This window comes from Eschrichtius robustus, chromosome 6 (genome assembly GCF_028021215.1).
Source record: "Eschrichtius robustus isolate mEscRob2 chromosome 6, mEscRob2.pri, whole genome shotgun sequence".
In the NCBI taxonomy this organism is placed as follows: Eukaryota; Metazoa; Chordata; class Mammalia; order Artiodactyla; family Eschrichtiidae; genus Eschrichtius; species Eschrichtius robustus.
The window spans coordinates 73,288,938-73,311,398 of record NC_090829.1 but is presented as its reverse complement, the minus strand read 5'-3'; the positions used below and the strand labels follow the sequence as shown (position 1 = coordinate 73,311,398).

General features: G+C 37.6%; 1 protein-coding gene across 3 annotated transcripts in view; it reads left to right on the top strand.

Moving 5' to 3' along the window:
- Positions 1–22,461, top strand: part of ACAP2 (ArfGAP with coiled-coil, ankyrin repeat and PH domains 2) — a 151,005-nt gene that overhangs the window by 13,445 nt on the left and 115,099 nt on the right. The window contains exon 2 of one of the 3 annotated variants that reach the window (XM_068546478.1): positions 2,347–2,431. The exons of the other annotated variants lie outside the window; for them this stretch is intronic. The gene's annotated coding sequence lies outside the window, so the exon portion shown is untranslated. The remainder of the gene's footprint in view (positions 1–2,346; positions 2,432–22,461) is intronic. 3 annotated transcript variants of the gene reach the window in all.

Sequence of the window (22,461 nt, the reverse complement as noted above, 5' to 3'; positions counted from 1 at the left end):
GGGTCTTTGTTGCTGCACACGGGCTTTCTCTAGTTGCAGCAGGCGGGGGCCATTCTTCGTTGTGGTGTGCTGGCTTCTTATTGTGGTGGCTTCTCTTGTTGCGGAGCATGGGCTCTAGGTGTGCGGGCTTCAGTAGTTGTGGCACGTGGGCTCAGTAGTTGTGGCTTGCAGCTCTAGAGCGCAGGCTCAGTAGTTGTGACTTGCGCGCTTAGTTGCTCCACGGAATGTGGGATCTTCCCGGACCAGGGCTTGAACCCGTGTTCCCTGCATTGGCAGGTGGATTCTTTACCACTGTGCCACCAGGGAAGTCCCAGAATCTTTATTTTTTGACTTTTCTAGTTTCAAAGGGCTGCCCATATTTCTTGACTCATGGCCCCCTTCTGTCTTCACAGCTAGCAATGACTTGACACTGTCTCCCTCTTTCCCTTATAATGACTCTGTGGTAACATTGGACTTACCCAGATAATTCCAGGATAATTTCCTCATCTCAAGGTCAGATGATTATCAACCTTAATTCTATCTGCTGCTTTAATTCACCCAAACAATGTAACCTAACATCTTCACAGGTTCTGGGGATTAGGATGTTGGCATCATTGGGAGGCCATTATTCTGTCTACCACATTCCACCCTCTGGCTCCTAAAGTCTCACCTCTGTCTCACGTGCAGTTTATTTACCTCATTGCAACTTAAGTCTCATCTCATCTGGGTTGCAATTTTGCCCAAAGTCTCATCTGTGTTTGTTAGTTTACACATTACCGTCTTAAAATCATAGTGCAAAGTTTTGGTAGCTGTGCTATTTCTTATTTAGTAGTATGTTATAAATTTTCACTGTTGCTAGGAAGGTTTTATGATTTACAGAAAATGGTTGTATTATATGTTCTATCAAGATGTTATAGCATAACACTGATTGCTTATTCCTGTTTTCAAAGTGATGATTCCCCCACTTTTCTGGATTACAGATAATATGATAACTAATAATATCATGTTACTTACTTTTTTGAGGGTAGACAAATTATCTTGTACAATTTCCCACATTCTGTAATTGTCTGGTTGTTCCCTCTGGATAGACTCAGTTTAAACATTTTTGGCAAGAATACTTGTAAGTGGTGATGTATCATTTCCATCAGGAGGCCCATGATAGTTGGTCGTCTTCCAGTTGATCTCTGGTACCATGGATTGGGAACTAGGGGGAAGAGAGGCTTGTGAATCAAAAGCCTTGAAATGGGAAGGCGCATGATCTTCAAGGAACTAAAAGAGACCAGCGTGGGCTGGAGCAAGTGAGCAAGAGGAACAATGGTAGGAGATGAGAGAGAGAAACAGGGATCAGATCATGTTAGGCCTTGTAAGTCATCCATAGTAAGAAGTTTGGATTTTATGATTAGTGCAATAGGAAGCCATTAGAAAGCAGTGGTGAGAGATGATAAGGCTTATATTTTAAAAATATTTTGAGTACTGTTCGGAAAATGGGTTGTAGAGGGGCAAGGGTGAATGTGGAGAGAACAGTTAACTAGTTTCCTGCAATGGCTTCCTTATCAGGCTAGGCCTGGCAAGAGATGACTTGGGGAGATAGTAGAGATAATTTTTGTGGTAGAATCAAAAAAAATTGCTGTTGAATTGCTTGTCAGGAACAAGAATAAAAAATGACATTTTTACCTTTAGCAACTGGGCGGATAGAGGTATTGTTTGCTGATAAGGGGAAGGCAAGGGAAGAACAGGTTTTGGGTAAAAAATAAAGAGTTCTATTTTTGTACCTCTTAAGTTTGAGATACCTAGTAGACACCCAGGTGGTGCTGTTAAGTAGAATTGGCACAGAAGTGTAGCCTTTTGTAATTTTACTTTACAAACTGATATGATCTCATCTCATATTCCCTTTTAGATTATAAACTCTTTGGTACAGAGACCACCACTGTCTTCATTGCCTTTCACTCTCAGCATAATACTTTGAGCACAATAGTTAGGCTACAGACTTTTATTGCCAAAAATTACATTCATAAGATAGTCATACATTCTCCATTTTCACATAACATACTATTTTTATTTTAGAAATCTTTCTGTTATTGTACTATTGATGAATTTGCAAAACTATAAGTAATACGTGACAGCTGCTAGGGCTTGTGTAACTTTTCCTTCACTACATAGTAATTAAATCAAGCCAAAATCTTTAGATCCTCTTGGGTAGTTGTTATAATTCTAGAGAGCCTAGTCTGTTTCTAGGCTACCAAAATATTTATACTTGGGGTTTATGAGGAAATAGTTAATTTCACAAACTGAACTATTCAGAGAATTAATGCTTATTGTAGTTGTATAGAAAAAATTTAAAATATCATATTCTTCTTTATTTTTCAGTTTTTTAAAAAAATTTCCCCTTCCACCTTGAGAGACTCGGGGCTGTCAGCAGTGAAAGCGCGGAGTCCTAACCACTGGACCACCAGTGAGTTCCCTAAAATAACATTATTTTTTCACTTTGGTAAACCCTTAATTTTTCAGTTGACTGTCTAGTCAGAATATCTATAACAGTCTTTTGGAAACTTGTTCCTTGACAACCTGATTCAGAATGAGATAAATATTAAGGCTTCTTAAGTGATTATAAAATAGTTGTTCTTAAGATGCTCTTAGTAATCATGAAATCATTGGAGTAAGTATGTTTCTTTTTTTTTTTATCAGCCTAGATTCCTTATAATTCATTTTTATGATACTATTTTTTTTTTTTTAAACTTTTTTTTTTTGGGTTTATTTACTTATTTATTTATTTATTTATGGCTGTGTTGGGTCTTCGCTTCTGCGCGAGGGCCCTCTCCAGCTGCGGCAAGTGGGGGCCACTCTTCATCGCGGTGCGCGGGTCCCCCACCATCGCGGCCTCTCCTGTCGCGGAGCACAGGCTCCAGACGCGCAGGCTCAGCAGCCGCGGCCCACGGGCCCAGCCGCTCCGCGGCACGCGGGATCCTCCCAGACCAGGGCTCGAACCCGCGTCCCCCGCACCGGCAGGCAGACTCCCAACCACTGCGCCACCAGGGAAGCCCCTATGATACTATTTTAATCATCCTCAAATTCTCACTGATTTTTGACCTTCTAATTCGTATGCCTGGTTAATTCTTTTTTTTTTTTTTTTCCCCTAGTACTTTTCTTAAGGGAACACAGAGTTTTATTTATTTATTTATTTAATTTTTGGCTGTGTTGGGTCTTCGTTTCTGTGCGAGGGCTTTCTCTTGTTGCGGCGAGCGGGGGCCACTCTTCATCGCGGTGCGCGGGCCTCGCACCATCGCGGCCTCTCTTGTTGCGGAGTACAGGCTCCAGACGCGCAGGCTCAGTAGCTGTGGCTCACGGACCCAACTGCCCCGCGGCATGTGGGATCCTCCCAGACCAGGGCTCGAACCCGTGTCCCCTGCATTAGCAGGCAGATTCTCAACCACTGCGCCACCAGGGAAGCCCAGTATGTTTCTTTAAGATAACCTTTGAAGTGCATGTTGACTTGGGGATGTATGATCTTAAAATTTTTATCAGACAGCAAAGGAAACCATAAACAAGACGAAAAGACAACCCTCAGAATGGGAGAAAATATTTGCAAACAAATCAACAGACAGAGGATTAATCTCCAAAATATATAAACAGCTCATGCAGCTCAATATTAAAAAAGCAAACAACCCAGTCCAAAAATGGGCAAAAGACCTAAGTAGACATTTCTCCAAGGAAGACCTACACATGGCCAAGAAGCACATGAAAAGCTGCTCAACATCACTAATTATTAGAGAAATGCAAATCAAAGCTACAATGAGGTATCACCTCACACTGGTTAGAATGGGCATCATCAGAAAATCTACAAACAACAAATGCTGGAGAGGGTGTGGAGAAAAGGGAACCCTCTTGCACTGTTGGTGGGAATGTAAATTGATACAGCCACTATGGAGAACAGTATGGAGGTTCCCTAAAAAACTAAAAATAGAATTACCATATGATCCAGCAATCCCACTACTGGGCATATACCCAGAGAAAACCATAATTCAGAAAGACACATGCACCCCAATGTTCATTGCAGCACTATTTACAATAGCCAGGTCATGGAAGCAACCTAAATGTCCATCGACAGACGAATGGATAAAGAAGATATGGTACATATATACAATGGAATATTACTCAGCCATAAAAAGGAACGAAATTGGGTCATTTGTAGAGACATGGATGGATCTGGAGACTGTCATACAGAGTGAAGTAAGTCAGAAAGAGAAAAACAAATATCGTATATTAACGCATATATGTGGAACCTAGAAAAATGGTACAGATGAACCAGTTTGCAGGGCAGAAAATGAGACACAGATGTAGAGAACAAACGTATGGACACCAAGCGGGGAAAGCAGCGTGGGGGGGTGGTAGTGGTGTGATGAATTGGGCGATTGGGATTGACATGTATACACTGATGTGTATAAAATTGATGACTAATAAGAACCTGCTGTATAAAAAAATAAATAAAATTAAATTAAAAAATTTAAAAAAATTTTTTTATCAGTTTTTACTTTAAATCATGTTCTGGTTATCCACTGATCTGTAACAAACCAACCTAAAATTTAGTGACTTAAAACAACCATTTTATTTTGCTCATGATTAGTGGGTCAGGAGTTTGAAAAGGTCTTGGCTGGAAGGTTCATCTCTGATCCATGTTATGACAACTGGATGGCTGAGGCTGGACCATCCACTTCCAATATGGCTTCTTCATTCACATGTCTGACGCCCTTGTGCTTCATGGTTCTTCTGCCGTCTCTTCACATGTCATCTCACTCTTGAGGCCAATTAAGCTACCAGGCCGATTAAGGGCTAAGCCTGGAACAGGTTCAGCATCATTTCCACTGTATTCTGTAAGGGCGGTCACAGGAGTCACCCAGATTCAAGGGAGTGGAGAAATAGACTCTGCATCTTGATGGGGGAATGGCCAGGTCTTGTTGCAGATGATCATGTGTGGCCATCTTTGGAAAATATAATCTGCTGCACATTGTGTCCAGAAGTGCCCTTGGCAGTGATGATAAGGAAAATTATAAAGATGCAATAAGATTGCATATTTAAAGCTAAAGCGAGCTAGTTTTGTTTGTCAAATTGACAGTTTTAAGAGTTCCCATTGCTAGGAAAGGTATAGGGAAACAGTCCTCATACTGTTGGAAAGTGTGTGGTTTGGTAGAGCTTTTGTGAAGGACAGAGTAGTAAAATATCTCAGAATTAAAAAATACATATGCTTTGATTTAGCATTTTTTCATCTAGGAATTTCTCCTAAGGAATAATAGGAAAAATTTGCAAAGTTATATGAACAAGGATATTTTTCAGGTAAATTTATCACATTATTTATAAGAAAAATTGTGCAAGTAGAATATTGGTTAAGTAGAATACTGTTTAGCTATTAAAATATAATGATAACTAACACTTAAAAAGTGCTTTGTATTTACTAGGACCATTCTATGTGCTTTATATAACTTGTGCAGTCATGTAGGGCTTCACTCTTTTAGAAGGGCCCTGTGCTTGGTTTAATGCTCTGTCACTATTTTGAAATTCTTAATTGTTGAACAAGAGGCCTCATTTATTTTTTTCCATTGGTCCCTGCAAATTATGTTGTCATTTCTACTTGTGAACTATGTTTTTATATCTTTAAAAGTTGAAAAAAACCCAGAAGATAATTTTATGACACAATGAAAATTATACAAAATTTAAATTTGTGTTCATAAATAAAGTTTTATTGGAACACAGCCATACTTATTTATTTACATATTATCGATGACTTTTTTGCTACAGCAGCAGAATTGAGTAGTTGGAACAGGGACTGTATGGCTCTCAAAGCTTAATATTTACTATCCGGCTCTATATGGAAAATTTGCCAGTGCTTGCTCTATCTATCTAAACCACTGTTCTATGCTGCCTTTCCTAAAAGAATGAGAAATAGATCTCAATTTATGCAGATAATGTCCATGATACATTACGTGAAAAGAAAAAGTGGAATATAGAATATAATTTAGAATGTGTAACATGACACTGTGTATGTCAAAAGGGCTATTAAAAAGTCTGGAAAAGTCTGGAAAACTATTAACGTATTTTATCTCTGGGAAATAGGAGTCTGGAAAACTATTAACATATTGTATTCCTGGGAAATAGGAGTATGCTTTCTGGCCATTATTTTTGAAGTTTTGTTTACAAAAATAAGTGCTATTAGTAAAAAAAAAAAAAGATACTATGGGGAAAAGGAGGCAGTACATTCTTTCCCTTCACCCTCTGCCCCCCACAACTTTTTATTTTAAAAATGTTCAAGCTTACTGAAATGTTGAAAGGATGTACAATGAATACCTATCTAACCTTTATCTAGATCCTCTGGTTGTTAATATTTTGGCACATTTGCTCCCTCTGTCTTATACACACACACACATATATACATACAGCATGTACATTTTTATTTATTTTTTTTTTAATTTTTTTTTTGGCCGTGCTGCACGGCTTGTGGGATCTTAGTTTCCTGACCAGAGATCGAACCCAGGTCCTCGCAGTGAAAGCGCAGAGTCCTAACCATGGGACTGCTAGGGAATTCCCCAGCATGTACATTTTTAAAAAAACATTTGAAAGTTCAAAATGCATCTTCTAAAAATAAGGACATTCTCCTTCATAACCACCTTTATAACACTAACAGTAATTACACGTTCTAATTTTCCCAATTGTGCCAGTAAGGTCTTTTGTAAGTAGTTTTTTTCCTTTGGTTCAGCATTCAATTAAGGTTCCACACCATTGTAAAGCAATTATACTCTAATAAAGATGTTAAAAAAAAAAAAAAAAGGTTCATGCAGTGGATTGCTTTTTCATTACCTTTAGCTGAGCGTACTTTTTTGATTCTTTTAGTCCATTATCTCTCACTGGGGCAACTTACCATTAAGAAAATACTAGATTATTATGGAGCTAGGAGAGGTCTCAGTCATACCTGAGGCCTTGATTTGGGTAAGGGCCAGAACATGCAAGACTTTGTATATCACGTTAAGGATTTTGGTGGATCGTCATATAAACATAGTGGGAAGCTCTTATAGAGCTATGACATGTTCAGATTTGGTTAGTGTATAAAACATTAACTTTTGAGGCAAAAATATTTTAGAGTATCACATTTGGTACAAAATGGTATAGCCTTGAACAAAACTGTAAAAAATACATTTTTGAGGCAATCTGGGAAAGTCAAACATGAAATGGTTATTAGATACTATTAAGGAATTACTGTTATTAGGTGTGATAATGATAAAGAGTTTCTATTAAAAAATTCTTATCAATTAAAGGTTAATAAAAGAATATAACAGCTGGTGTTTTCTTTAAAGTACATCAGCAAAAAAGTAGGATAGGATTGCATGAAACAAGAATGGCAAAGTTTTGATAATTGTTGAAACCAGGTGATGGGTATGTGGGAGTGCATCATATACTTCTGTCTATTTTTATGTGTTTGATTAATTTTGTAAGAGGTAAAGAAGACATAACCACTGACACCTCATTTTTGACTTGAAAAATGAATTAGAAGGGTAAGTTGTATGTGAAAGTTGCCTGGTATCTAAAACTTCTGTTACTTTCCATAGGAGTTCTTTAATAGTATCAAATAAATACACCAAAGAAACATTTTAAAGCATTTGATTAGAAAACTAATTCTTAGCAAAAATAACTATATGTTTCTGAATCTCTTGAAGAGAATCCAACATTTGAAGGTATTAAGAAATAATCTTGCTCTTACAGTATTTATTTAAAAACTGTGATCTTTTAAGTATGGCAGAAAGCTAGCTATGACAATAGAAAAAGTCTGTATAAATTACAAAACTGTTTAATTCAAACCACCACTCACAATTGTAGAACACTATTGTGGAGATTTCTTGCTTATCAATCAGCTATTGTGTAAATTGTGTGTAATCTTTCCTATAATTACAGCACTAATGCATTACTAGTGCTGCTTTACTATGATTCCAAGAGATGTAAACAATGGCATCTCTTTTGATTTGAATCCAGCCAGCTGTATTCTGACCACAGGTGCTAGTTGCAGTCATTGAAGTAAAAATATGACAATGTTATGGAGGGAGAGTTTGATTCTAAGAAAGTTAACAGATGACTTAACGTCAAGGCCCTTGCCCTCTGTATTAACAATGTGTTAGTTTTCATTTTATTTTAATGTTTGATTATTTGAGAAACCATCCATGTAGTCAAATAAGCAGTTTTAAACCAGAGGATCAGAGGTGCACATCAAAATCACCTAGGGAGCTTTATCCAAAATACTTTTGTTTGGATTCTGCTCCAGGCCTATTGAATCAGAACTTTGGGGGAGAATAGGACCTAGGCATAGATACTTTGAAAATGTCTTTTAGGTTGTTCTGATGTGAACCTATATTCAAGGAGTATTCAAGGACTACTGTTCTAAGAGTGTCGGAATTCTTCTTTAATATATGTAAACAGATAATAAAGCACAGTGATTTCAGTCTTCTTGTCTTTTTAACCTAATGGTTCTAGGCAAGGCACAGTTTCCCACTGGCTATCTATAACTCCATTCCTTATTCTTGTTTACTTGTTCTCTAGAACAAGTAAAGCATTCAGGATTGCAGTGGATAGCCATTAAAGTGTTTTTTAGTAGGCAAGTGATGTGATAACATTTGTATCCCAATTATTAGTAACAATTATTTTGTCACACCTCAGACTGACCTCAATAACTCCCCAGTATAGACAGCCTCATTATAGTTCTTCCCTAGATAACCTGTTCCCTGCCCAATCCAACACTACCTATTATTATTGGGTTGGCCAAAAAGTTCGTTTGGATTTTCCGCAGCACCTTATGGGAAAACAAAACGAACTTTTTGGCCAACCCAATATTGTATTAACAACAGTCCTCCTGTGATACTAATTTCATCATTTTTACTTTTATACACAAAAATGCTCAGTGTCTTTACACTGCCTTTGAGGTAAACTTTGCAAAGGCCTTCTAATTTATACCCTCTTGTGTCTTCTAATTTTTTCTTTTGTTGCCACCTAAACATTGCTGTCGTGACCACTTCAAACTTTTATATGCAGTACCCTTTTCTTTATTCTGTCTTTAAAAAAATTATGAAGCTTTATTTTTTCTTGTACAGGTTTTAAAAACAATTTATACGAATTGGAAAAATAATACATTTAAAGTAAATTCTAAGTGCTAACAACTTAGTGTGTATGCTTTCAGACGTTTTGCTCTATTTATGCTAACACAGTCATTTTTCTTGTATGAATGAGATCAGATCATCTTCTGTCTGCTTCACTTAGCTTTTTTCACTTAATATAATATTCATATTTCTTTGTCAGTACATAGAGATCTGCCTCTTTAAATGGCTGCATACTCTTTAAGTGGCTGTGTACTAATTAGTGAATGGTAATTTGAATAACCAGTCCCCTGATGGGTTTTTTATTTTTAGTTTATTTATTTTTCCTGTGAGCTTCCTTCTGTACTCTTGGTGTATTTGCCTTATTGTATCTGTAGCATAAATACCTAAAAGGAACATAATAATTTGGGTAAAAGAGGATATAACACTTAAAATTTTAGAAGCTATTGCTAAATTTTGAATGAGGGAGGACTAGTCCAAGCAAATGTGCTTTCTTATCTCTCTCTCTCTCTCTCTCTCTGTGTGGTGTGTGCATATCTTAAAGATGTAACTTCCTTTTTTTTTTTTTGGCTGGGCTGCGTGGCTTGTGGGATCTTAGTTCCCTGGATGGGGATTGAACCTGGGGTGCAGAGTGCTAACCACTGGACTGCCAGGGAATTCCCAAGAAGTAACTGTTTTTGAATAAATAGGGTTATAAATCAGGAATGGGTGTTTAATTTTGTCAAATGCCTTTTTGTCATCTGAGAGTGTTTTAGTCAGTTTGGACTGCCATATCAGATTGCCATAGACTGAGTGGCTTAGATACCAAACATTTATTTCTCACAGTTCTGGAAGTTGGAAGTGCAAGATCAGAATGTTAGCATGGTTGAGTTCTTGATGAGGGCCTTCTTCCTGATGTATAGAGAGAGCGCTGGTCTCTTAATCTCCTTCTAAGGGCACTAATCCCATCATCACCTTTGTGACCTAATCTAACCCTCATTACTTCCCAAAGACCCTACCTCCAAATACCAACACATTAGAAATTAAGGTTTCAGCATATCAATTTTGGAGGGATACCAACATTCAGTCTTTAGAGAGATAACCATGTTGCTTTTCTTCTTTGACCTATTAACATAGTAAATTAAATTAATGGATTTCCTAATAATGTTTAAGTATTATTACAGTCCTGGAAGCTTCATTTGGCCATAATTTTAAAAAACACAGCTGGGTCTTATTAATATTTTATTTATGAATTTTTATTAATATTCAGAAGTTATAATGAGCTGTTGTTCTGTTTCAGGTTTTGGTAATACAGTAGTCTCCCCTAATCAGCAGGAAATACATTCCAAGACCCCCGATGGATGCCTGAAACTGAGGATAGTACTAAATCATATATATACCATTTTTTCCTCTTCATACATAGCTATGATAAAGTTTGACTTGTAAATTAGGCATAGTAAGTGAGTAACAATAATTTATAACAATAAAGTATAATAAAAATTATGTGAGTGTGGTCTCTCAAAGTATCTTATTGTAATATACTCACCCTCTTGTGATGATGTGAGATGATAAAATGAAGTTGGCATTGTGATGAAGCGTTAGGCTACTGTTTTTTGTTTTTTCATTTTTGGCTACGCTGCATGGCTTGTGGGATCTTAGTTCCCTGACCAAGGATTGAACCCAGGCCCCTGGCAGTGAAAGCGCTGAGTCCTGATCACTGGACCACCAGAGAATTCCCAAGGCTACTGTTGATGTTCTGATTATATGTGAGAAAGATGATCATCTACTTCAGGTAATCCTGGATCATCAAGCCAGGATGATGTCAGTGGTGGGCGGGTCGGAGCAAGGTGACACAAGATTTCATTGCACTATTCAGAATGGCGTGCAATTTAAAATTTATGGGTTATTTGTGGAACTTTCCATTTAATATCTTCGGACCGTGGCTGACTGGGGGTAACTGAAGTGGGGACTACTATAGTGTTATATTGACTTAAAAAAATTATTTAATTTATTTTTGGCTGCATTGGGTCTTCGTTGCTGTGCACAGGCTTTCTCTAGTTGCAACGAGTGGGGGCTGCTCTTCGTTGTGGTGCGCGAGCTTCTCACTGCGGTGGCTTCTCTTGTTGTGGAGCACAGGCTGTAGGCGCGTGGGCTTCAGTAGTTGTGGCATGCGGGCTCAGTAGTTGTGGCTCGCGGGCTCTAGAGCGCAGGCTCAGTAGTTGTGGTGCATGGGCTTAGTTGCTCCGCGGCATGTGGGATCTTCCCGGATCAGGGCTTGAACCCGTGTCCCCTGCATTGGCAGGCGGATTCTTAACCACTGTGCCACCAGAGAAGCCTTATATTGACTTTTTTAAGTGGGAAAAAAAAAAACACCCCAACCCAATAAGTACCCACTTCTACATGCTCTGGTATAATTTGCTCTTCAAATTATTTGTTCTTGAAATTGTTATATAATTCACCTAGATTGGACCTTTCTGTCACTCTTTGGCAATTTGTCTTACCCAGAAGTATCTGTTATGGGTTGAACTGTGTCCCCCAGAAGACATGTTGAAGTCCTAACTCCAGTATCCCAGAATGTGACTTTATTTGGAAATAGGGTCATAGCAGATGTAATTAAGATGAGGTCATACTGAAGTAGGATGGACTCTTAATTCATTATAACTGGTATCCTTATAAGGAGGCAGAAGGCAGTGTGAAGACAGACACACAGGGAGAAGACAACCATGTAATGACAGAGGCAGAGACTGGGGTGATGCTGCTATAAGCCAGGAATCGATGACTAGAATCTAGACAGAGGCAAGGAAGGATCCTGCTGTACAGGTTTCAGAGGCAGCATGGCCCTGCCGGTGCCTTAACTTCAGACTCTAGAGCTGTGGGAGAAGAAATTTATTGTTTTAAGCTACCCAGTTTTTGGTAATTTCTTATGAGAACCCTAGGAAACTAATATAATATGTATTTCACTCAGGCTTCCAAATTTGTACAACATAGGGTCATGTAAAATATTGTAGATTTCTTGTCTTTTTCATTCATAATGTTTTTTTTTTTTCATAATGTTTTAATTGATGCTTTCTTTTTTTATCCTGTTAATATGGTGTCCCATAATACTTATTTTTTATCTACCTCCCCATATTAGTTGTTGAGTTTTATCACCTTTCCCTTTTTTTTTTTTGGCCGTGCCCCGTGGCTTGTGGGATCTTAGTTCCTCAACCAGGCATCGAACCCAGGCCTCGGCAGTGAAAGCACTGAGTCCTAACCACTGGACTTCCAGGGAATTCCCAAGTTTGATCAATTCTATTTTTTATTACTATCAGCCTTAGCCTTCATAATTCTGTTTTCTGCTTTCCTAAGAAAGAATTAAGTAAATCTGACATTTTGAGTTCATTTACATTCTTTTTGTCTAATATTCAGTATAAAGTCTTCACAAGTATAAGTTTTTCTTTGAGCTTAGCTTTTGCTGGATTTTACCAATTTTGATGTGAAATGTTTTTATGATTATTTATCATATATTATTACTGTGTAGTTTTGATTTTCTTTTTAACTCAACACTGTTTCAGAAAAATTTAAAATTCCTAAGATTGGGATTTTTTTGTTTGTTTACTTCTGCTCTTTCAATTTTCAATACTTAGTGGTTAATGAGTGTGATTAGTTTTATTTCTACTTTATGAAACTTATGAATTTTCTTTGTGGCTTAATTAATCAATTTCTTAAAGTGGTCCATGAATGTTTAAATAGAAGATGCATACTCTGCAGAGTATAAATCTTAGTTGATAGCTATATGTCTATTAGATTAATTGTATTAATAATTTTACTTAGTTCCTCTCTATCAGAGATTACAAACTGGCTAACATGGTCATATTTGGCCCATAGGCATATATTTTTCTTGCCATGCGTTGTGTTGACTTGTATAATGTTAAAAATTAACATTGAGTAAAAGTGTGCCAATATTAAAAAATTTGGACATTTTATATACATATGTGGATTTCCAGTTTCCTCAGAAGGTCTTATTTCAGCTCCTCAAGCAACTCATACTCTCTCCTGCCTCCTCCAGTCTTTGAACAGGCTGTTTGTTCCCTTTGCCTGGAAGGCTTTCTCCATTCCCTTTTACTAGCTTACTCCTATTCATCCTTTCTGTCTCAGTGTCAACATAACCACTTTCCAGAAGCCTTCTTTCACCTCTCAGGACTAGTTAAAGAAGATGTAGGATAGCAAATAAGGATTTGAAAAGATGCTCAACTTCTTCAGTCATTAGGGAAATGCAAATTATTAATACCCTACTAAGATACCACTGCATACCTAGTATAATGGCTAAAATGAAACGGATGAATCATACCGATCATACCAAGTATTTGCAGGTATGTGGAGTAACCAGAATTCTCTTACACGCTAGTAGATATGTAAAATGGCAAAACTACTTTGAAAACCAGTATGGCAATTTCTTGAAAAGTTAACATACAGTTATCATACGATGCACACATTCCTCTCTTAGGTATTTATCCATGAGAAAAGAAAGCAAATGGCCATAAAAAGACTTGTACCTGAATGTTTATAGCAGCTTTATTTGTAATAGCTGAAAACTGGAAACAACCCAAATGTCCATCAACAAGTGAGTGGATAAATAAACTGGTATATCCTTAAAACAGAATACTACTCAGTAACAAAAAGGAATGAACTGTTGATACAACGTGGATGAATCTCAAAATATGCATGCTGAGTAAAAGAACCCAGATCAAAGAGTACATATTATATTAACCCATTTCTATAAAATTCTTAAAAATTTAATCTCTAACAACACAAAGTACCTGGAGAGGGGAGGGGCAGGAGGCAGAAGTTACAAAGGGGCATGAGGAAATTTTCGGGGTGATGGATGTGTTTATTATCTTGATTTTGGTGATGGCTTCGTGTGTGTGTGTGTGTGTGTGTGTGTGTGTGTGTGTGTATGTATCAAATTGTGCACTTTAAATATATGCACTGTCAGTTGTACCTACCTCAGTAAATCTGTTTAAAAACAAAAACAGAACCAGCCTAGAGAATGCTATTACTATTACTCCCTAATCCATCAATGTGGATCTCTAATCCATCATTGTGGATCTCTAACTGCTTTTCTCTTGTCATAGGCCAATGCTTCTTGTTAGGCTGGTTGTTTACAGTATTTCTGTCCATTGGCATCCACTGGTACAGTTCAGCCTCTGCAGAAGTTTCCTCATTCCAGGATATAAAACACGCCCAAGACAGCTCTCAAGTGGTTCATATTTTTTTACATGGGGAACACTCCTTGGCCTATTAGCAGTGACAGTGCAGCTACTTTGTAACTCTAGTCTTCTGCTCTGCTGCTGTGGATCACTCTAATCAACTGCTAGTCTTTAGTTTTCTCAGGTAGAAGTCAGATAAAACCAGTCCACAGAGTCCCTAAGCTCCAAAAGACAGATACCAAGTTTTCAGAGTGGTATCCTTGAAACCCTCCTTACTAGGTGAGAGGCGAGGGTAAAACACCAGTCCACTTCCATTGATTTGAGAGTGTTATTGACAACTCACTCTAAAGAAAATCTCTTCTCCCCAGTTTCCATCTTCTCTTTAGATGTCTTCAGATCCTCCCCACCTCCACCCTTTTTAAAAATAGTTGGAGGTGGGTGATTAGCTAAGTATTGTAAAATTGCCCTTTTTTTTTGGCCACTTCCTTCGTGGTGTAGCCCTTCATTTTGGATAGTGGAAGTAAGTAGTTGGCAGGTAGTACCTTGGAGGCTCAGCTAAGACTGACAGATGTTTATTTGGTATTGTGTTATATGCTGTTAATAGGACGTTTCTGTACTTTGCTTAAGATTAGTGAAATTGTGGTAGCTCCACTTTTCATTTTGTCCTTATTTCATGGTATTGGACCTATATGCTTATCTGTGGTATAGAATTGTAGCCATTCCCTAGTTTCATAGTAGGTGGAGTTTCCTATAATAATAGTTTTCTTTTTATTAATGTTTGTAAACTTTAGGGAAGGAAAGAAACATGCTCTTACCGGTCTCCCTTTTTTGAAAAAACTGAAGTCATGTCTCCTTGCACAAAACAGTCATCTCATCATTCCCTCACTGACTTCCATCTTTTCTAAATTTCTGTAGAACTTATTCTTTGTAATACTCATTCTCTATATTTATTTAGTGTTTTATTCTTTTGCATTTATTTCCTTTCAAATACTTCAGTGCAGTTGATTTGTTTTCTGTATTTTTGAAATGGAACAATTAAAATGGGTTATCTTTTTTTTTTCCTACACATTGTTTACTTTGTTTGTTTATTTATTTATTTATTTATTTATTTATTTATTTATTTATTTATTTTTGGCTGTGTTGGGTCTTCGTTTCTGTGCGAGGGCTTTCTCTAGTTGTGGCAAGCGGGGGCCACTCTTCATCGCGGTGCGTGGGCCTCTCACTATCGCGGCCTCTCTTGTTGCGGAGCACAGGCTCCAGACGCGCAGGCTCAGTAATTGTGGCTCATGGGCCTAGTTGCTCCATGGCATGTGGGATCTTCCCAGACCAGGGCTCGAACTCGTGTCCCCTGCATTAGCAGGCAGATTCTCAACCACTGCGCCACCAGGGAAGCCCAAAATGGGTTATCTTTGATAGCCCCTGACTCAGAGATTTTAGGATTCTCAAAGCTCCTTTGGGAAAGTAGGGTAAGTGATAATATTTGGAGTTTTATAGATAACGAATAAGTCAGATTTGAAGTGATTGGCCAGTATAACATAGCAAAGTAATGACAGTGAGGATTAGAACACAGTCTGTACCAACTCCATTCTGTTGCCTGGGTACTACAAGTTTTCAGATTTTCTGCTGAGGAATGGGTACCCCCCACCCCTGCCTCCCGTAACTGGTTTATGTACTGAGCCCAGAACTGACAGATGGAATAACTGCTGCTAGAGTAATAGGTAATGTGGGAATGGGGATTACATTTATTAAAAGTCTCATTTATTAGATGTTTTTATTCTCTATGTTATGCAGTGGGGAGTTATCAAAGTAATAGATTGATCAGAAATGACCGTAGTACCAATAAATTTACTTAAAACCCCTAATTGCTTAATTTTGTGTATGTTTTTCCCTGTTCTTTTTTTGTTTTAACTGTATGGGTTGCAAAGTCTAATTTGAATAATAAAGAAAGGAGTTTTTTGGTAAACTGCCTGTGTTAAGAGGTGATCTGTCCTCATGAAAGTTCCTATTGACATAGACCTGATTCTGGAAATTAAGTGAAACATTTAAGACATGCAAGAATGTTGTCAGAGTAAATAGGAAGAAAAACAATAGGAAGAGATGCTGTCTTTTTGCCCTGCCTGCTTAAGTTAGCCTTTAAGTCTTAATCACAGGGAAACCATTAGTGTAGTAAGATTTATTGTGATCAACATAAGTAAGAGGTCTTTTATTTTGATCCTGAGTCTCTGGAAGAGTAATCAAATGACTGAGAGAGGGAAAAGCAACATAGTCACCCTCTTCATCCCAAATTAAGTCTAATACAAAAATCATTCAAGATGGCTCACCACTAAAAAGATTTTTATCATTTTTCTATCATAATTTATTCCAGACTTAGTGAGATTCCTCTTTTTTTTTAAATGAATTTATTTATTTTTATTTATTTATTTTTGGCTGCGTTGGGTCTTTGTTGCTGCGGGTGGGCTTTCTCTAGTTGCAGCGAGTGGGGGCTACTCTTCATCGCGGTGCGCGAACTTCTCATTGCGGTGGCTTCTCTTGTTGAGGAGCGCAGGCTCTAGGCGCGCGGGCTTCGGTAGTTGTGGCACACGGGCTCAGTAGTTGTGGCTCGCGGGCTCTAGAGCGCAGGCTCAGTAGTTGTGGCGTACGGGCTTAGTTGCTCTGCGGCATGTGAGATCTACCCGGACCAAGGCTCGAACCTGTGTCCCTTGCATTGGCAGGCGGATTCTTAACCACTGCGCCACCAGGGAAGTCCCAGTGAGATTCCTCTTAAACAAGGATACATTTCTGTGGCATGACAATAAGTTTTTTTTCCCCCACCCCGGGAAAACAAACATATGTTAGTTTGTGAGGCACATCTAGTATTTCAAAGTTAAGTAGTAAATCACATTTTTAGATTGAAAGCTATGTCAGATGGATTCTGAGTAGAACAGGGTTATTTTCCTTTTACTTCCATCCATGGTCTCCCAAATTCATGGCTGTATAATTCTTTCTGCTGTTTATTTGGAAATGTCTCTGGTCTTCCTTGAGAAATTTAGCTTGTTGAATATAGTCAGAATACCCCCTTGAAAAAAGTAACGTACAAAACAATGCACACTGCTCTACTTGAAAGGCATGGATAGGTAATATACTTTATAAAACAGTCTCTGGAATCATGTGTAAATGTTACTCTGAATCTCATTCATTTTCTGATCATATTCCCATAGTCCTTTTTCAGCTTATAATGTTTAGGTCTGGTTAAGTATAAGGCAGATACAATGAAAATGAATACAACAATTAAAAAAGGATTTTGAACATGTTTATACATAAAAGTTAGTAACTTTCCTGTATACCAAGTAAGCAGATAGAAGTAAAGACATGTTCAGGGAAATCTCCTTTAAGTTAGTGAAAAAATACATAAAATGAATAGAAATGAAGTCAACAAAAATATGTGGGACTTTATAACTATACAACAACTAAAAACTTGATGACAAAAAGGGAAAATATGACTAAAGGAATCATGTCTATTGCTTGAAGACTCAACATTGTAAAGTGTAAATTTTTCCTAAACTAATTTATAAATTTAAATCTCTAAATTTAAATGCAAGAGCAAATGTGTGAGACTAGCCAAGAAAATTTTAGAAAATAAGAGCAATGATGTCCCCCATCAAATTTTAAAATGTATTATTGGAATACCAAGATTAAAATAGTGTTGTATTGAGCTCACATCTGACAGATGAAAGGAACAGAATTTTTAAAAGTTCTGAGACAGACTCAAATGTATATGAGTTTAGAGTATGATTAAGGTGATATTTCAAATCAATCGAAAATAGTTACTTGAGAAATAAAGAGGGACTACTGGCTCACTACTTGGCAAAAAACAAGGTAGGATACTTAACACTTCTCCAGAATAAATTTTAGGTGGAGTAATGATTTGGATGTTAAAATGAAGCCTTGAATATAGTAATGGAAAGTATAGATGAGATTATATATTAACTTGTGATCAGGACAGTCTTTCTAAGCATGACACAAAAGGCAAAAGCCTTAAAATAGATTTGACTATATAAAAATATTAACTTCCCCTCCATAGATGGAAAAATATTTGGAATGTGTGAAAGAAGCGTCAAATCCTATATATTTAGAAATGTCTTGCAGGAGCTACTGGGTTGGTGAACATGTGGAGTTTTGGCGGAGAGTGGCACACTCAGCATGGAAGCTCCGTGCCCCTTCCCACATACCTTACCCTATGCATCTCTTCTATCTGGCTGTTCCTGAGTTGAGTATATTTCTACTGGATCATAGGAATGCCTCTGCTGATCTGTATTCTATTTAGATAAGACTTGATACAAATGAATATCTAGATTCAAGAATGTGTTTGGTTGGAAATGCAAGAAGTCTCCATCTAAAAGTCAGAAACATAATACCTAGCTTGGGTATCTGAAAATGTCTATATCAACTTATCCATAAACATAGAGTCTAATGTAATAATTCTTCCCTGTCCTCTTAACCAAAATCCATTTAAATAAATCCAAAGTATTGTACTGGGAAAAATTTTTTTTGCAGTTCCATTTATATGAAATGTCCAGAATAGGCCAACCTGTGGAGGTAGAAAGTAGATTAGTGGTTGCCTAGGGCTGGGAGCAGGGGAAGTGGGAATGGGAAGTGACTAGCTAATGGGCATTGGATTTCTTTTTGGGGTGATGAAAATGTTCTAAAATTAGTGGTGATGGGTGCACAACTCTGTGAATGTACTAAAAAAGATTGAATTGTATATTTTAAGTGATTATAGTATTTGAATTATATCTCAGTAAAGCTGTTTAAATATTTTTTTAATTGCAAACCTGACTCAGTAGAAAATAGGCTAATACCTACTCAGCCATAAAAAAGAATGAAATAATGCCATTTGCAGCAACATGGATGGACCTAAATAAAGATTATCATATTAAGTGAGGTAAGTCAGACAAAGACAAATATCGTATGATACTACTTATATGTGGAATCTAAAAAAAGTGAAACAAATGGACTTACAAAACAGAAATAGACTCACAGACATAGAAAACAAACTTATGGTTACCAAAAGGGAAAGGGGGTGGGGGAGATAAATTAGGAGTTTGGGATTAACATATATACACTACTATATATAAAATAGATAAACAACAAGGACCTGCTATATAGCACAGGGAGCTATATTCAATATCTTGTAATAATGGAAAAGAATCTGAAAAGAATACATATATATGTATGTATATATCTATGCATAACTGAATCACCTTGCTGTACACCTGAAACTAATACAACATTGTAAATTAACTGTACTTCAATTAAAAAAATGGTTAAAAAAAGAAAATAGGCTAATATCATAAATAGGCAATTAAAAAAAGAGAAAGCAGATGGCTAGTAAACCTAAAAGTTATTCATCTTTTGCATTAAATAAATGGGAATAAATCCATATTAAATTGCCATTATTTAAGATATTTCAGTTGACAAAGATTTGGGTATACTCATATATAGTTGGTGGGAGTGTAAATTGGTCAACCTTTGTGGGAGGCTGTGTATCACTGTGTAAGAAAAAAAAAAGCCTTTAAAATATTCATACTCATAAAACATTTGTTTCTGCAATTCCACTTTAAGCCTTTTTCACTTAATAGTCTATTCCAAGTATCTCCGTGTTATATAATATCTCAATATTTTGAATAGCCATGTGTGTGTGTTTAGTTATTTATTTATCTGGGAATATTTCCTACAAAACACTTTTATAGAATGAATGTTCTTATCTGAACATCTTATTTATTTCTTTGATTGTTGAGAAATTATTATTTTTAGAATTATTTATTTTTGGCTGCGTTGGGTCTTTGTTGCTGTGCGCAGGCTTTCTCTAGTTGTGGTGAGCGGGGGCTACTCTTTGTTGTGGTGTGCAGTCTTCTCATCGCGGTGGCTTCTCGTTGCGGAGCACAGGCTCTAGGCACACGGGCTTCAGTAGTTGTGGCTCGCAGGCTGAGCAGTTGTGGCATCCGGACTTAGTTGCTCCACGACATGTGGGATCTTCCTGGACGGGGGATCGAACCCGTGTCCCCTGCCTTGGCAGGCAGATTCTTAACCACTGCACCACCAGGGAAGCCCAGAAATTATTAAAAACAATAATCTTCAGTATGGGTTTGAAGCAGACTGAGCAACCACCCCAGAGCAAGTTAATTGCAAATGGCAAGAAATTGCAGGTTTCTTGCTTTTTAAAGAAAGTTCAACCTGTTAATCCTTTAAGCTAGGTTCTGGAGCTTTGGTGAAAAGACACAGTCTCTGTCTCTGGGAGCAAATGGACACTTAACTTACAGTGTGTTAAGTGATACAATTGAATTAAATCCTGGGGGCTGATAAGAAAGATCTCTGTCTTGCATGGCCAAGTAAAGCTTCCTAAAATAGGGAATGTTTAAGCTGACAGATGAAGAACAAATTGGGAATTACTGAGGTGAAGAAGTTTGAGGAGAAGGGCTTCTGGCAGAGAACTGCGTGTGGAATGGCCCGAAAGTAAGTGAGAGTGTACAATGGTGAGGATGGAGGCATAAATAAGGGCCAGATCATGGGCCTTTTGAGTCACATTAAGGATTTTAACCTGAGGATAGTGGAGAGCCATTGAAGATGTTAAGTAGGAGGTTGATGTATCTTGATCATATTTTTGCTTGTTAAAGAACATTTTGATTGCAGTGTGTTGATATGATTAACTTCACTGGAGCAAGAGAATCCTTTAGAAGGTGGTTGCTGCAGTTCAGATGAGAGGAAATTATGGTTTGCTCCGGGTAGTTAGTGGGATAGCATCAAAGTATTTAGGAGGTAGAATGATAGGATGTGTTTGCTTGCATATGAGGGGTGGGGAGGAAGGAGGCCAGGATGATGTCCAGAGTTACGTCTTGATCAACTGTGCAAATACTGTTTGTTGCTAATCACTCAGCTAGAGAACAGCAGGTTTGGTGAAGAAGATAATGCCCAGTTTTTTAGTTAAGCATGGCTCATTCAGGCAGAGATGTTCAGTAGGCAGTCTGAAGCTCTGAGAGGGGTAATGGGCTGGATATAAATATTTGAGATCTTGATATTCATTTCCTTGAGGGTAAATTGGGTTTATAAGTTGGGATAATTTCCTTTTGTATTTTATGACAGCCAATGCTTATGCTCAAAGAGTTGCTTGCCAAATAACAGGCTACCTGAAAGTGTTTTGCTGGTCATGTTTTTACTTCCTGTGTTATAATTGGTGAGATTCAACCTAATTGATTCTTATTCTTTTAGTTTATTTATTTTCACAGTTTTCATGGTATTTTAAAATCCATTGTAAGAAAATACTTCATTGTATTTATCTCTTCTTCTGTGGATGGACATTTGTTTCCTATTTTTCCTAGTGCTACTGTGTTCATAGTTAGTGTCACTGTGAAGCTCGTGTGCATGTCTCTGCACATGTGTGAGAGCTAGGGAGTGGAACTACCAGGTAGAAGGGCATATGCATCTTTTTTTTTTTAATGAAAGCTTCTTTATTTATTTATTTATTTTATTTATTTTTGGCTGCGTTGGGTCTTTGTTTCTGTGCGAGGGCTTTCTCTAGTTGCGGCAAGCCGGGGCCACTCTTCATCGCGGTGCACGGGCCTCTCACTATCGCGGCCTCTCTTGTTGCAGAGCACAGGCTCCAGACGCGCAGGCTCAGTAGTTGTGGCTCACGGGCCCAGTCGCTCCGCGGCATGTGGGATCTTCCCAGACCAGAGCTCGAACTCGTGTCCCCTGCATTGGCAGGCAGACTCTCAACCACTGCGCCACCAGGGAAGCCCCGGGCATATGCATCTTTAATTTTACCAGATGTTGACAGATTGCTTTGTGAATGGGTTATATCTGTGTACACTCCCACTAGCTATGTGTGAGACTGTATGTTTCATATCCTCTCCTATGTTAGGTATTGTCAGACTTTAAAGTTTTTGCCAATCTGAGGAGTGTGAAATGTGTCTTGTGATTTTAAATTTGTTTCTTAATTGCCCATGAAGTTGAGCATCTTTTCATGTTAATTGTCCACTCATGATTCCTCTGCTACAAATTGCCTGTTCATATTTTCCCCCTACTTTCTATTGGCCAGTTTGTCCTTTTCTTTCTGATTTGTGGAATGATTGAACAGATGTACTAAACTGTTGTCAATGAAAATCTGTCCTCAATCTGTGGTTTCTCTTCACTTTTTAATGTTGTTTTTTTTT